This window comes from Narcine bancroftii, chromosome 1 (assembly GCF_036971445.1).
Source record: "Narcine bancroftii isolate sNarBan1 chromosome 1, sNarBan1.hap1, whole genome shotgun sequence".
In the NCBI taxonomy this organism is placed as follows: Eukaryota; Metazoa; Chordata; class Chondrichthyes; order Torpediniformes; family Narcinidae; genus Narcine; species Narcine bancroftii.
The window spans coordinates 297,286,142-297,301,998 of NC_091469.1; the positions used below are offsets into that span (position 1 = coordinate 297,286,142).

The window sequence follows — 15,857 nt, forward strand, 5'->3', positions numbered from 1 at the left end:
TATGATATCAAAAACACTAACCATTAATTGCATCAAAAATGTCAGATGAATTTTTCAGGCTCAGCTGCTGCATTGTAAACTATGCTGATTTGTCCTAGATTAATTCAAGATTCTTTTAATGTCATATAATAAAACAGGTGTAATGATACACAAAATTGCCTTTACTCTGCCATACGACAGAAATTGCCTGGCGTCCCTTACAGTCAGAGAAAGAGAACTAAAAGAGAGTTGTTTCAAGGTCACTGAGTGGCCATGGATTTGTCTCCAGTGCCCCCATAGCCTCTGCAGCCATAGACGTTTCTGTCCAAACCATCAGCAATCTGAGCTCCAGATCCAAACCTCAGACATGATCAGGAGGCCTTCAGCACACTCGCCTTTGTATCTCAGTTCTGATACCTGGTATCCCTTCAGCCAGTCTTCTGCAGCCTGGTGTGAGGCCTTTGACCACAGTTGTCAGCAGCCTGTAACCTGCTTGAGTTCCTCGCCTAGAGTCACCAACAGCCTGTGGGTTCTTCACCTGCAGAGCTGGGTCCACCACCGTGGTCACTGTCCCATAGGGTCGTCTCTTCTGCTTCTCCTTCTCAAACAAGGCACTTTCTGGTGCCCTGCGCCAGTCCCCTGTTTCTCCAGAGTCGGCAATCTGTTGAGGCCACTGCCAAACACAGGCACCAACATCTTAATCCTGCGAGCAAAGGATTTTTAAGAACCACCATCGGCTCCTTTAACAGACCGCTTAAAAGGCCTATACAGAGTGTTCGTTAGTTGTACTAGATGGTGGAATCTTTCAGAGAAGTGCTGTGTCTCTGTGGATCTACACCAGCGGTAGTAAAGCCTTGGCAGCAGCCCCGCCATTTTTTTTATTTGCTGCCTTTCTGAATGGTTATGCATGATCTTTGCAAATTCTAATAATTTGTCTATTGCCTTCATTAGACTGACTGGTCTATAATTTTTTTTAACACTTTCTCGCTTTTAAACTCTGGTATTAATATTATTTGCTGCCTCGAATTCTTTTGCTCACAAAGAAACGCTTGATAAAACACAAGCTCGTGAAACACAAGCTCTTCAGCAACTTGATGAGTGACCCATTACTGAGGAGCAGCATCCTGTTACGTAATGGTGTTGCCAGGTTCCGCAATCAACATTTCAGCCAAAATAAAGCCTGTTCAGATTTAAACTGCTGCTTCTTGCAACCAATCGGTACAAATTGTACTAATTAGCTTGATTTTTCTTTGACGGGGCAAATCGAACTCCGTGGTGTTCATTGGACGACAATTGAGCGTCACGAAAGGGGGCAAAAATTTTACGACTTTCTGATTTTTGTAAGTTAAAACCCAGCAGCTCCTGATAAACTCCGCACTGGTGCCCAGAATATATATATTTTTAAATGCAATGTTGTTTTGCGGATGTATTTCACAGTTATACCACAACAACTTAATGCAAAAATATACTTTTTAATAAACCTTGGAGCTGAATCGTTTGAGTTATCAGCAATAATAAAGCAATGCCATTTACAGATCCTCCCTGATTTGTTGAGTGTTTCCAGCATTTTACTTTTTTATTTTCCCAATTCCTACTTGCTTATTCTAAATCTACAATTATGTTAAAAATGTGGGCAGTGCATTTTTATAAATTGCATTAAGCTCCAGTAATCCAGCATTCTCATGATTTTAGAGTGCAGCCCTGGAAGATTTTCCAGACTATTAGATATTGCTCTGTTCATAGACCCACATTGCATTTTTATTTCATAAATTTTTTTTAGGTGTTGCACAATAATGAATAAAAATATAGTGAACCTAGTGCGTTTCAAGGGAGCGCAGGGAACCAGAGTTCTAGTGAGTTTGAGAGGAGTGTGAGAAATGGAACCTTAATGATTTTTTTTTAAAATTGGTGCGTGGAAATGGTGAGCATGAGGGATTGTGGGAATGGGGCCCCAGTGAGTTGAAAAGGAACATTTGAATAGTGCCCCAATGTATTTAAAGGGGGTGTGTGAACAGTGCCCCAGTGTGTGTAAAGAGAACAGGCCTCTCTGAGTTTTAAGGGAGTGGAGGAAATGGAAGGAAGTGACCCATATACTGAGATGCTGGGATTTGTGAACAATGGGGAAATTGAATGTCAGTGTTTTACTTTACTGCAGTTACATTTGTAATAGAAGTACTCCTGAGAACTGGTCCAATATATTACATACCTCCAAATGATGCCTTAGATCTATATTGCCAGCTCTTATGCCTGCACAGTGGAGTAACTTTAAGCAAATCCAGTTTGCTTCCAGTATTGCAACCAATTTTGGTGAATGGCCTTTCAACACTATTGTCAGAGCATGTCCTAATCATGTTCAGATGGCTTTTTGAGGAATTCCATGGGAAATCAACTAGTCTCATATGAATTATTTTCTGGCTTTCTATTCACTTTCCTTTCAGAAATTTATTTTGATTTTTACATCAAACCTTTTTTCTGATCATTCAACTCCCATTCATGATCTCTGTCTTAGTTTTACAGCTCCCACTGCATCAACTTGCGGAGTAGATTTTGAAAGGGATGGCTTTGAGAATATAGCTCTTTGACGGCAATCGTTCACTAGACTATTTCAAGAGTCCTGATAAACTCCGCACTGGTGCCCAGAATATATATATTTTTAAATGCAATGTTGTTTTGCGGATGTATTTCACAGTTATACCACAGCAACTTAATGCAAAAATATACTTTTTAATAAAGTCATGCTTCTTGGTAGGCCTGGATCCTCATATAAACTAAATTGGGTAAAACTAACTAATTTCTTCCTCCTAGGACATTAATGCACTAGATGAGTTTTTAATGATGATGGCTATGATTCTTGGTACTTTTTTTTATATTTGTTTTATTAGATTACATTTTAATTTCACATCTGCTGTGAATGAACTTGAGCTTGCATTTTGAAACAATAATCCAGTGACATCATGGCAGTGTTGCAGGATGCAGTATTTTAAATATGGATTAACAAATAGAATGTGAGAGTTTAGCATTGTCTCCTTTCTTCTATATGTCATAGAAAAATAAATGGTCACCGTTTCTAGGAATGTCAAGAGTGTGTATGCTTTGATCTTGGAATTTGTTTTTCAGTTTTTGTTGCACACGTCAGTATTTAACAAGGTTTCTCGATGACTGCCTGACTTTAGTTGATTTTTTTTCTTTTTAAAATATTTTTATTAATTTTAACACAAATGTAATTCAATAAAATGATGTGGATAACTACAAAATTAGCATTCACTTTAACAAAAACATGCATAAGTTTTAAATCATATCCATAGTTCATATTCAAAGTGATAAATAAAAGAACTAATAACAAAAAAGGAGAGTCAAAGGAACAAAGAAAAAAAGAAAAGGAGAAAAACTCAAACTTCTGCCTAACAGCATTGCTAGATGCTGTATTAATTAATATTGGGTGGGGGGAGGGAAAAAAGGTAGAAAAAATATAATGGAAAAGATATGAGTCAGACAATTTAATTGCATTGAAATGAAATTATAAAGTGAGAAAGTGAGTCATAAATGACCCCCATAATGTCTGAAATCTTGTATCTGAATTATTAATTGAATAACAAATCTCTTTCATATTTAGACAGGCCATGATGTCACATAACCACTGATCATGAGTGATCCTCCCATTTAAGCAAAATCACATGCCTCACCAACAGAGGCAAAAGAAATAGCACGACTCTGAACCAGAGATAGAGAAGAATCATTTCCTCCCATTGTGCCAAAGAGGGCCAGCAAGGGATTCAGTATTAGATCTAAGTGAAAATATTTTGACTAAGTATGGAAGACCTCAAGTATTTTTCTAGATTAGGACAAATCCAGAACATATGAATTAATGATGCTTCTCTGCTCTTACCCTTGTCACAACAAGAACTCGTGTCAGAATAGAAATGAGATAATTTAGCTTTAGACATGTGTGCTTTGTGCACCACTTTAAATTGTAATGAATAACGATGATCACATAGTGAAGAGCTATTAAACTACTGAAGAATTGTATGCCAATCTATATCTGATTTTAGTCAAATTTAAATCCTATTCCCAAACATTTTTAATTTTAGCTAACAAAATAATAGATGTTAAGTGTTTATGACAAGGTGTTAAACTAAAAAAACCTCATCTACAAAATTTGATTCAGAATTTCATGGAAAATCAGACAGTTGTGATTCAAGGAAATGACATGTAAATATCTTTATATATATATATATATATATATAAAAAATGTTTTGGGCAGGTTAAATTTAGCAGGAAGCTGCACAAATGATGCAAAATATCCATCAATGAACAAATCCTTAAAACTTTTAATACCCTCTCTATACCATCTTTAAAAAGTAGCATCATGTAAAGAAGTTTGAGAAAAATGATTGGATATGATGGGGCTTGAAAGAGAGAAATTATGAAATGTTAAATGTTTTCTAAACTGTGTCCAAATTCTCATAGAATATTTAAAAATTTGATTATCTATCAACTTGGTTGAAAATGGAAGTGAAGAGCCAAGAAGTGCCAGTTTAGACACATTTTCGGGGGAATTCAGCACCATTCATACCCATAATGGGCAGTCAGAATGATTAAGAGAAAAGGACCAAAACTTACGATGTATATTGACTGTCTTAGATCCCTGTAGGAAAACTTTAAGGCAGGGATGCTTACCTTTCCATAAGTAAGATGATATAGCCATTTCAAGATTCAATTTTTATCACAGTAATAAAACAGTGACATATTACATGACATTTCTTTTTGCCTGGTGCAAGGCAGGCAGATTTGCCACTAGCCGGAATTGTCTAAGTGCCTCTTGCAGTCAGACTTGCAGTCAGGAAGACTTCAGCACCCTCAGCACCCCCTCACATTCCGGTTCGGATACCTGGTACCCCTCTAGCCAGTCAAGCCTGTTTCCAGCAGCCCGCAGCATGCACTGGTACCTCAGCCACAGAGCCCCCTCACTGGTCTGCCACTATGGTCTGTGGGTCGTCTCCTCCACTTCTCCCATTCAGGTGGGGGAGGATGATCTCCCCGTCCACCGGTACCCTGCTCCAGTCCTCCACTTTCTGTGGAGTCTGCAGCCCCTGGTGGCAGCTGCTGATTAATAGGCGCTGCCATCTTTGGTGCAGACGTGTAGTCATGGGATTTCAAATAAACTCCCCCTGTCGGTTCCTTCCATGGGTCGTTCACAGTCTATTCGTAGCCAGCGACAGTCGACTAGGCAGCTGGACCCTGCAGGAGTACTGCATCTCCGCTCTCTCACTCCCCGCGGGTCTGTTCCAGCAGCAGTGCTGCCGCTACAACGACTCTGTCAGTGCTGCCATCTTTCAACAAATGTAATCAAGTCAGTCAAAAAACGATTTGGGAATAAAAAATTGGAACAGATTGAAAATTACATTAAAATTTAGGTAATATTCATTTTAATAGGGTTTATACTGAAGTTATGGACATAGGTGACCATTGGGTCAGGGAATGTTTCACTTGTTTGAGCATAGCAAGATAATTCTCCTTAAAAAAGATGTTTATAGTGCTTTGTAATTGTCATACCAAGATAAGTAAGGTGATTTTTAACAATCTTAAAAGGAGAACCATCATACATGGCTGCAGGAGTGTTCAATTGAAAAAGTTCACTTTTGAGTACATTCAATTTATATCCTGAAAATGGACTGAATTGTGAAAGTAATGTGGAGAAGGGAGGCAATTGGATCAGAAATGAAACGCAAGAGATCAACTGCATAAAGGGAGGCTTTATGTTCAGTCCCTTTCCTCCATTATCCCCAAGATGTCCTTGCACTCATAAAATGCAATTGCCAATGGTTCAATCACCAAATCAAATAATAAGGGACTTAACAGGCATCCTTGATGAGTGCCACGTTGTAGATTGAAAGGCTGAAATTGTTGTAAGTTAGTAAGAATTGTGGCAGTTGGTTGTGAGTACAATAATTTAACCCATGTAATAAAATCAGAACCAAAATTGAATTTTCAAGGGTTGTAAACTGATATGTCTATTCTATCAGATCAAAAGCTTTTTCTTCATCCAATGAAAGAATAGACTCGGGAGTTTTTCCAAAGGGCAAATACATAATATTCATTTACCAACATATATTAAAGTAGGAATATTTTTTAAGAAACCCCATCTGATCCATCCGATTGGCTATAATTTTAGCATCAACATTCAGTAAAGAGATCAGACTATAGGAGGAACATTCGGTTGTGTCTTTACCTTTCTTCGCAATTAAAGATATGCACGCCTCATTAAATGAATCTGGAAGTTTACCCTGTTTAAATAAATCTGAAAACACCACATTCAAGCGAGATGTGAGCAATTGAGAAAATAACTTTAAAAATGCCACAGGTAACCCATAGGGTCCAGGGCCCACTCCAGATTGTAATGAGGAAATAATAACCATTATTTTCTCTTGCGAGATAAATTCATCCAGTCTAATTTGACTATCTGACAAAATCTTGGGATGCTCAATTTGTCCAGAAAATTCTTAATCAAGTTACTGTCACTCTCTGAATGTAGGAATATAGCTTGGAGTAGAATCTTTTAAATGTATTATTTATCTCCACATGATCTGGTCATAATTATTTTTAATGTGTCGCTTAACACCAATTTCTCTCAATCGATTAGCTAAAAACTTATCAGATTTATCACCATGAATCGAAAATTTACTTTTAGATTTCAAAAGATGGCATTTGACTGTATATGTTGAGAGAAAATCAAATTTAGTTTCAAGTTCAATCCGTTTTTGTAAACATCTGAGTTTTAAAGTTTGAGTGTATTGTTGTTAAACCATTTAATTAACTCCGATCTTTATTTTTTTGATTAATAGTATACAAAATGATTTTCCCCCTAAGAAAAGCCTTCAAAATATCCTATATAACTAAACAAGAGGTCTCAGGAAAGATTAGTTTCATAAAAGAAAACTATCAGTTCTTCAATAAATTTAACGTCCTTATCTGATAACACTGAATTAAAGTGTCAGAGCACACATGTCAAACTCAGGCCCACGGGCCAAATTTGGCCCGTGATATAATTATATTTGGCCCGCAAGATCATATCAAATATGTATTAGAGCTGGCTCACTGGCCGCTGCGCCAGTATAGCGCATGCACAGCTAATACTACAAATCCCAGAATGCTTTGCAAATGCGTTGGCGCCGGCCCATCAGCCCGCTAATCGCCCCCACCTCCTCTCTTTACTTTCATTAGCTTCTGCGACCTGTCGCCCAACTCACATGTAATAAACCCCTTACAAAAAATGGCCAAACGAAAGACAGAAAACAGGGCCTTTCAAGACAGGTGGGAGGGAGACTATATGTTCATCATTTTCAAAGACAAACCTGTTTGTCATTGAAGCAAGTTGTTTTTTTTTGACTTGTTGGTTTGTGGAAAAAAAAATACATTGAAAAGGAGCTTAAAGGCTATAGAGAAATATTATTTATTGAATATTTTATTTCTCATTTGTTAATGCTTCTTCTGGAAAGAGTTTAACCAAAACTATTATTAAACATTTATTTTAATAAGAAAAAGTTTAACATTACATATGTTGAAAGAAGAGAAAACATGCAGATGTTGTTGAAATTTTTCAATAAATATTTAGTTTGGCCCATGACTTAGTCCAAGTTTTTAATTTTGGCCCTCCATGAATTTGAGTTTGACACCCCTGTGTCAGAGTCTTACCTTGAGGAAAATGAGGAAGAATCAGTGACCCTGTTACAGGGGCATGATCAGATATTACAATACTGTGGTATTCACAAGAATGAGTGAGTGGAATTGGATGATTATCAATAAAAAAGTAATCAATATGTGAGTAAGTGTGATGAACTTGAGAAAAAAATACTCTCTCAGTAGGATTTTTTTTAAAAAATGCCAGGCATCTGAAATTCCCTAGTCCAATAGAAAAGAATGTATTAATGAGGCTGATTTGTTTAATGTAGCTGATGTTACAAGATGAATGATCTAGGAGAGGGTCAATCCAGCAGTTGAAATCCCCACCTAGAATAAGTGAGCTTAAAGAAATTAAAAAAAAATGTTTATCAACATTGGGAGCATAAACATTTGCACAAACCACCAATTTATCATATAGTTTCCCTGAAGCAATAACAAAATGACTGTTATAATATGAAACAACATTAACTATACTAATAAGAACATTCTGATTGATGAGAATCAAAACACCTCTAGATTTAGCTTGAAAGGAAGAATGATATGGCTGCCCTTTCCACCATGACATCAGGTGCAAAACATCACTGCCACTCATGTATGTCTCCTGTATATAAAAAATATACAATCACAGCTTTAAATTGTTTTAAATGTGAAACCACTTTCCTGCATTTTACTGGATGATATAAGCCTTTCACATTCCAACTCAGCAACTTAACTGAGTGATTAAGGTTAATCCTATGATAATAAGTAAACACTAACAGTATAACTAATTTCAGAAATTCCAATGTGCTTGTGAAAAGCAGAGTTCTTGTATCATGCACAATAACCTGTGGCCTGCAGATGGTCTTATTAAACCAGAAAGTATGACTTGTTAAGCTGGAACCAAAAAAAAACAATAATAAAGCACCATGGTATGCAGAACACATATAGACCCACCCCCTTTTTCCTCCAGTCCCACCCCCCCAAAGCTGTCAAATAGACCAACAGTGCATGATGTAATTCTAGAAACCCCATTATCTTCCAGTTTAGATGACGTATTCCTGCTCTTAAGCAAAATAATAATTCACCTGTATACCAGTTTCAGTATCTTTAGCCAGGCCTAAAATATTGCCTTCTATTTTGAGTTTCCAGATCAACTACTCTCACCCTTACTCTCTCGTTATCTTCTAGGTGGCTGGCCTGGTCTTTTAAATCCTTTAAAGTAGATTCTACTGAGGTTAAATGCTCACTCTTTTCTTCAGTAGACTGACAGACCTGTGCAAGTCAATTTTCCAGTCCCCAAAACTTATCTTCGAGACGTTTAAATTCTTCAGCAATAAATGCTTTGATTTCTACAAGTGCTTCGGAGAAGCCCTCAGTAATCGGGTTTGGCTGTGGATCAGCCAGAGTTTCTTGTTTTTTTTCCAATTAAATTTTTTTTTTCCCCCACTTCTTGCAGCCATTTCAAACACAGAATATGAAATTCGACGGCACTGAAAGTTTTAGAAAAGTAAGCGGGGTGGGGGGGGAAATTTATTGAAGGTATGGAAGCTGTGATAGAGACATTACTCCGTATGACATGCTAACCGGAAGTCTCTAGTTGATCCTTTCATCTGCAGTTCTCCCTCGGTGCCGTCCTTGATTATTTCTTTTCTCTCCTGTGTACAATGCTACAAGGCAGTATCCGACAGTTCTTCATCTGCACAAACATTGTTAACCTTGTTCTGCTATATAGAAGTTTGCTTCTCTCTATTACTGGTTTGGTTTTCATCAGAAACTGTGGACAATTTACCTTGTGAGAAACCTTTTGATGCACATTATTTTTGAAATAAATTTAATATGGGGGAGATTATTAACAACATCCATCCCAATTACTGCAGGTAAGAGCCAGAATGGATTAGCTGGGTCACTATAGATAAGGTCATACCCCTTGTACCTACATAGTGAATTGACTATGAAGCAGAACACTAACACAAATCGTACACTCATCTCATTTTACTCTTCCCACATTCTGATCAACACTTAACTCCATTCCTTCATTCTACTACCCACAAACACACTTGGGATAATTTATAGTGGCTAATTAACCTGCCAACCCATGCTGTGTGACTGTACTTCTTGTTGAAATCAGTAGAGAGCAAAGTGAAGTGGCTTGTTGTGCTCAGCTGCCTGCCTGCTGTTTCGACTGCATTAATGCTGTGGACGTGGAGCACGTTATTTTTTGATGAAAAATGTTAAGGTGAGGAGTTCACCGAAAATAAGTTTATTTTTCTGATGAAATTGAATGAAAATGGAAAAAAAAATACTGAGTGCTAGAAATCTGAAACAAAGCAGAAAATGGTGGAAATCCCAGCAGGTTAGGGAATTAGAATGAATGTTTCTGGTCTAGGATCGTTTGTGAAAAGGAGCAAAAATAAGTTGCTGAGATAGTTACTGAGGTGTGGATGGGACAAATGACATTCACTGGGGTTGGGCAACTATTGCCAAGGTATTGGCTGTTGATGAAGCCATCTGGTTGTTGGGTTAATGAGGGAACATCAAGAGGGAGGAAAAAGATGTGGTCCTGCTCAATGCTGAAAAGGCTGCATTTTGCATGAGCTCAGATTAACCATATAAATAAGCAGCTTCTTTACTGGGTAGCAGATAATGGGTTAAATTGGGTTGTTGACTGAGGCATCTTGCTTACTGGAAGGTGTCAGAGTTTATAGAATCATAGCACAGAAACAGTCTCCTTTGGCCCTTCTAGTCTGTGCCAATCCATTTTTTTTGCCAAGTCCCACTGACCTGCACCCAATCCATAGTCCTCCATGCCGTTCCCATCCATATACCTGTCCAAATTATTAAATGTTAAAATTGAGCATGCATTCACACTTCAGATGGCAGGTTGTCCTACACTCACACCACTCTCCTTGTATTTTCCCCCTAAACTTTTCCCCCATCACCCTTAACCCATGTTCTCTTTTGTATATCACCTCCTCAGTGGGAAAAAGCCTACCTACATTCACTCTGTCTATCCCCCTCATAATTCTAAACACCTGTATCAAATCTCCCCTCATTCTGCTACAATCCAGACAAGTCCTAACCTGTTTAACCTTTCCTTGTAATTCATTTCCTGAAGTCTGGCAACATCCTAGCAAATCCTCTCTGCACTCTTTCTATGTCATTGATATCTTTCCTGTAGCCAGATGATCAAAACTGCACAGAATATTCCAAATTTGGCCTTACTAATGTCTTGTTCAACTTTACAATAACATCCCAACTCCTATACTCAATACTTTGATTTATGAAGGTCAGCATGCCAAAGCTCTCTTTAAAACCCTATCCACCTGTGACGCCACTTGCAGGGAATTATGTGCCTATTCCCAGATCCCTCTGTTCTACCACATTCCTCAGTGGCCTACCATAAATTGTGTGTGATAGTACAGATTCTATCACCAATGTGTACATGTACATATGTACAGATGGTAGAGTAGGATGACTGTGATTGGCTGAGAGTGTAGCCACATCTACTGGCAGGTCTTAAAGGATTGCTCCTTGCCAGACCAGGTCATTCTGGACTGGTCAACCTACTTGTGAGATGCTCCAGTCTTTTAGTTAATAAAAGCCTTGGTTTGGATCAACAAGTCTTTGGTTCTTTCGCCGCGCATTATATTGTGTATGTCCTTACTTGGTTTGTTCTTCCAAAACACATCTCATACTTATCGGTATTAAATTTCATCTTCCCTTTTTCAACCCATTTTTCCAGCTGTTCCACATCCCCTGCAAGCTTTGAAAACCTTCTTTGCTTCCACAGTGCCTCCAATCTTGGTGCCATCTACAAAACTGCTGATCTAATTTACCACATTGTCATCCAGATTGTTGATATAGATGACTAACAACACTAACAACAATAATCCCAGCACCAATACCTGAGGCACTCCATTAGTCACAGACCTCCAGTCTGAGAAGCGGTTATCCACCTCTACTCTCTGACTTCTCCCATCCATCCATTGTTGAATCTAGTTGACAACTTCATCATGAATACCTAGCATATGAATCTTCCTGACTAACCTCCCAAGTGGGATCTTGTCAAAGGTCTTACTAAAGTCCATGTAGACAATGTCCACAGCCTTTCTGTCAACTTTCCTGCTAAACTCCTTGAAAAACTCTATAAAATTGGTTAAACATGACCTACCATGCACAAAGCCATGATGACTACACCTAATCAGATTCTGGCTATCAAATCCATTAGTGCAGCTTCAGAAAATGAAATACTTTTATTGGAAATGCTGGGCACTTCCCATCACTATGACCTGCCTTTCACAGGCTTATGTTTCTTCTTGTTTTGCTCACTTCTGTTATTAATCTATCAACAACAGCATATGGCCACGACAATCCTGACTCAAAACAATGTTCCATATGAATTATCAATTTCTTCCCAACCCTCCTTTTCTCTTTCTGGCTCCAAGGAAAGGTCTTCTAACTGAAACATTAATCCTGTTTCTCTTTCCACAAATGTTGCTGTGTTTTTCCAGCAAAAATTTTCCTCTCCCCAATTGTGCATTTCAGAACGTGAGTGGCTTTGGTTAGATGTAGAGGAAGATTAGTTCTTTACTGGAATAAATCTGATTTGACATCAATGGAATAAATTAGCTTGCTGACCTGCCGATTCATCCTACAGTTGAGATGAATATTTTGATTGTCTGGTGGTGTGTAATTAAATTTATATCTTATAAATCTCCACCCTCAAAATTTGTGGCATAAAGTGTCATTTAGATGCATGATTCTGTGGAGAGGATTGTAAACATGTCCCAGGGAAGAGGACTCATAAGAATTCAGTGGTGAATTTATGTTTTTTAATGGTATTCATGCTGAAATAGAATATCAGAAAACACTTTGGTTGGGTTAGTGATTTACCGAACATTGCAGACGATGCTCGTCCAGTCTTAATGCAGCAGCCACAGCAAATGTTTTAAATCCATTCATGTTGAGATAAAACTTTGATCTGGGTATAAATACACTCTTAAGAGTAATAGCTTTCAGCCTAAAAAAAACACTTTATTTTGAAAGTTAGTAAACATTCAGCAATAACCTGGAATCTTCAGGATTTTTTTTAGTCTGGTGTAAGTGACCTTGGAGTAAAACTACAGGAGAATAAATAATATTGGATTGGGTAGAAATTGCTCCTCCACTGTGACGTACAAAGGGACATACTTTTGATTCAACTAAATTCATTGAAATGTATCTCAGAAGTTAAAGTATGCACTATGATTAAGTTTAATTATCTTAAAGATTGTAAACCTTCAACAAACAAACTGTACATAAGGTATTTTCAATATGTGTTTTTGCAGGCTGAGATAATTGATGGAAGAATGAAACTCGAAAAAATAGGCTTTAAATGTCTGCCTGAATGAGCACTTGCAGTGATATTTTTTTAACCATGTAGCGAAGTTGTATTCTGATTTACAATAAACCTGCCATCATCATTACACTTACATCATCTACTGCAATCTCTCCCTCTAACAGCTTCTTGTCTTCAGATATGTGCCACAGGAAGAAAAAGTGGTCACCATCTGGGATGCTGAAATTTCAGTCGCAATTTAAGGCTTTATCTTTGAGTGTTCACTTTCAAATTAAGCGTTAATCATGGTAGAAGTCGAATGCACAGGGAAGTATATCCATTGACAACAGTGTAGAAGCAAAATAGCTGGAGTAATGGAAGGGTGTGTTATTTTACACCGACTGAGGTGGCTGATGTTATTGACATGATTTTGCAAAGTGGTATTCAATAAAGAACATTTCCGATCATTACAATATTTAAAACTGAAGATGGCTTGTCAATTCATGCAAATAAAATATGCTTATTCCTGTTCTTAAGTACAGGTAATACTGGTCTCGTGTAAGGGACAGAGAAATGTGCATTGGTGTTAATGAGTTTATGGAACAGACAAGTTGTTTCCTGAATGTTGTGATCTTTTTATATACATTTGAAGGCTAAAGAGCCTTCAGCGGCTTTATGGTCCAAAATATTTGTGACTTCATTTTCATGGATTTGAAAGGTACATTCTTGCTGGTTAGAAATTCAAATGATTTCATGAGCGATGTATGAGCAGATTTTTTGTACAGCACCCATGCTCCGTCTGCGATGGCTAAAATGAGCTCTTGGTTCCATGCTACTTCAAACTCCCTCCTGTTCCCATAGTGACCTGAACATCAGGGACATCTCCAAAGGTCGCAGAACACAATATCGTATTCCACTTGGACATCTTTTTCACATTTTAAGGCCTCAAGTGTATACCTGGAGTATAATTCAGCTCCCATTTTTAAGGAGATTTTTGAAGGTTTCAAGACTCGACTTGCACGCAGAAATAGACAGTAGTTAATGTCAACCGAAAATCTAATTTTTAAAAATGTGGAGAGGGCACATTTCATTCAGAAACTTGAGGGAAAACAGTGTTGCTGCTAAGTTTGTCCATTATATTAATTTATTTCTTGTGGAACTATTGAATCATTAACATTTATTTTGCAGTAGGGGACCATTTAGCTCATGCTGTCAACACTGCATAAAATAAAATAAATGTGATTTTTATCAAGCTTCCAATATTGTCATACACACAAATATAGATAATTTGCCCACTTTGGCTTGACAAAAAGGCACCACTTGTACCAATTAGAGAAAGAGAAGCAAAAGAGAGTCCCTTCAGAGACACAGTGTGGATTTGGCTCCTGCTCTTCGTAATCTCTGCATCAACGTAGCCTCTTGTCCGTTCCAATGATGAATCAGAGGTCCTCGTTCTGAAACTCTGATATCTGTAAGCTACTAACCCCATAAATCCTTCTTGCAATTGGGCACCCTCACAAATCACAATCCTGATACCTGTCATTTCAGTCTCCAGCAGCCTGCTGTTATTTGTTTCATAGTCAAGCCCATTATTGGTCTGCTGCTTGTGCTCACCTACCCTATAGGGTCCTCTCCTAGACAGGAGAGAGGCGTTCTCCCGTTTGGTGTCCTGCACTGGTCTGCTGCTTCCCTGGAACTTGCAGCCCTCATGGTTTGCCACCAAGCATCCCTGTGGGTTTACCTTTTTTTTTTAGAAACTACTCCGTGGGTTTCTTCACCCTTAACAGGTTGGGGGGTGAAAGAGGAAATGTTTAATTGCTTTCCATTCACGTACCACCTTAAGTAATCCCTATGTCATAGGTGTTCTGTGATTAGTAAGGAATTACTTAAGGTGGTACGTGAGTGGGAAGGGAAGGTTGAGAACCCAATTGTTACTGAAATATTTTGCTTGAGAAAAATTGCCATTGTCCTATTTCCTTTGGAGTTCTGAAACTGTGCACATAACGAGTCAATTTGGTATGATTAAAACAATGGTTTTCAAACATTTCCACTCACCTACCACCTTAAGCAATCCCTCACAAATCATAGAGCACCTATGGCATAGGGATTATTTAAGGTGGTAGGTGAGTGGAAAGATAAAGTTTTAAAACCACTGGTTTAAAGGGAACTTCAGGGGGAACCACACAACGTGGTGGGAGCATGGAGCAAGGTATCAGCTAAATTGGTAAATGCCATCTCGATTTTAACATTGAAGATACATTTGGACAGGAGGGATATGGTCCAGATGCAGGTCAGGGTGATTACGCTCAAAGGTAGTTCCGTACAGACAGGGGCTGATGGGCCTGTTTCTATGCTGTCGTGTTTTACGGTTCCATGGTTCTCTAGCTGTTTGCATAATGATACTGCAGAAAAACTCTGTTTCCACTATCCACTCTCTATTTACTTCTGCCTCAAATATTTAAGGATTCTGATTCCAGTGCCTATTGAGAACAGGAGATACAAAGACATACCATCCTGAAGAGTCAAGGTTTCATCATTTTTGTCTTAAATGGCCAAGCCCATTTCCAAGCCTTCTCTCCAAGTCGGCCCTGTTAAGGCTTCTCAGGACCTTGTATGTTTAGGTTGAATCTTCTTAACTCCATCTGGGATAACACAACCTCTTCAACATTTCCTTGCCAGTTTGAGCCACGATTGTGGCGTTAGATGCTCGTGCACCATTTTGATGTAATTTTGGCCAAAATTCAGATTTTTACAGAGGATACTCTGTGGCATTAGCACTGGACAGAATATATGTTTCACTCACTTTTATATAAAAAAAAAAGTGTGAAATCTAATATCTAGATAACAAGTATTCTTCTGAATGCTCACTCAAGGTAAATTAAGAAATTGTTGCATGTAAGGT

General features: G+C 38.1%; 1 protein-coding gene across 1 annotated transcript in view; it reads left to right on the plus strand.

Moving 5' to 3' along the window:
* The window catches only part of ano3 (anoctamin 3), a 344,977-nt gene that overhangs the window by 13,100 nt on the left and 316,020 nt on the right, over window positions 1–15,857 (plus strand). The gene's annotated exons all lie outside the window — the stretch shown is intronic.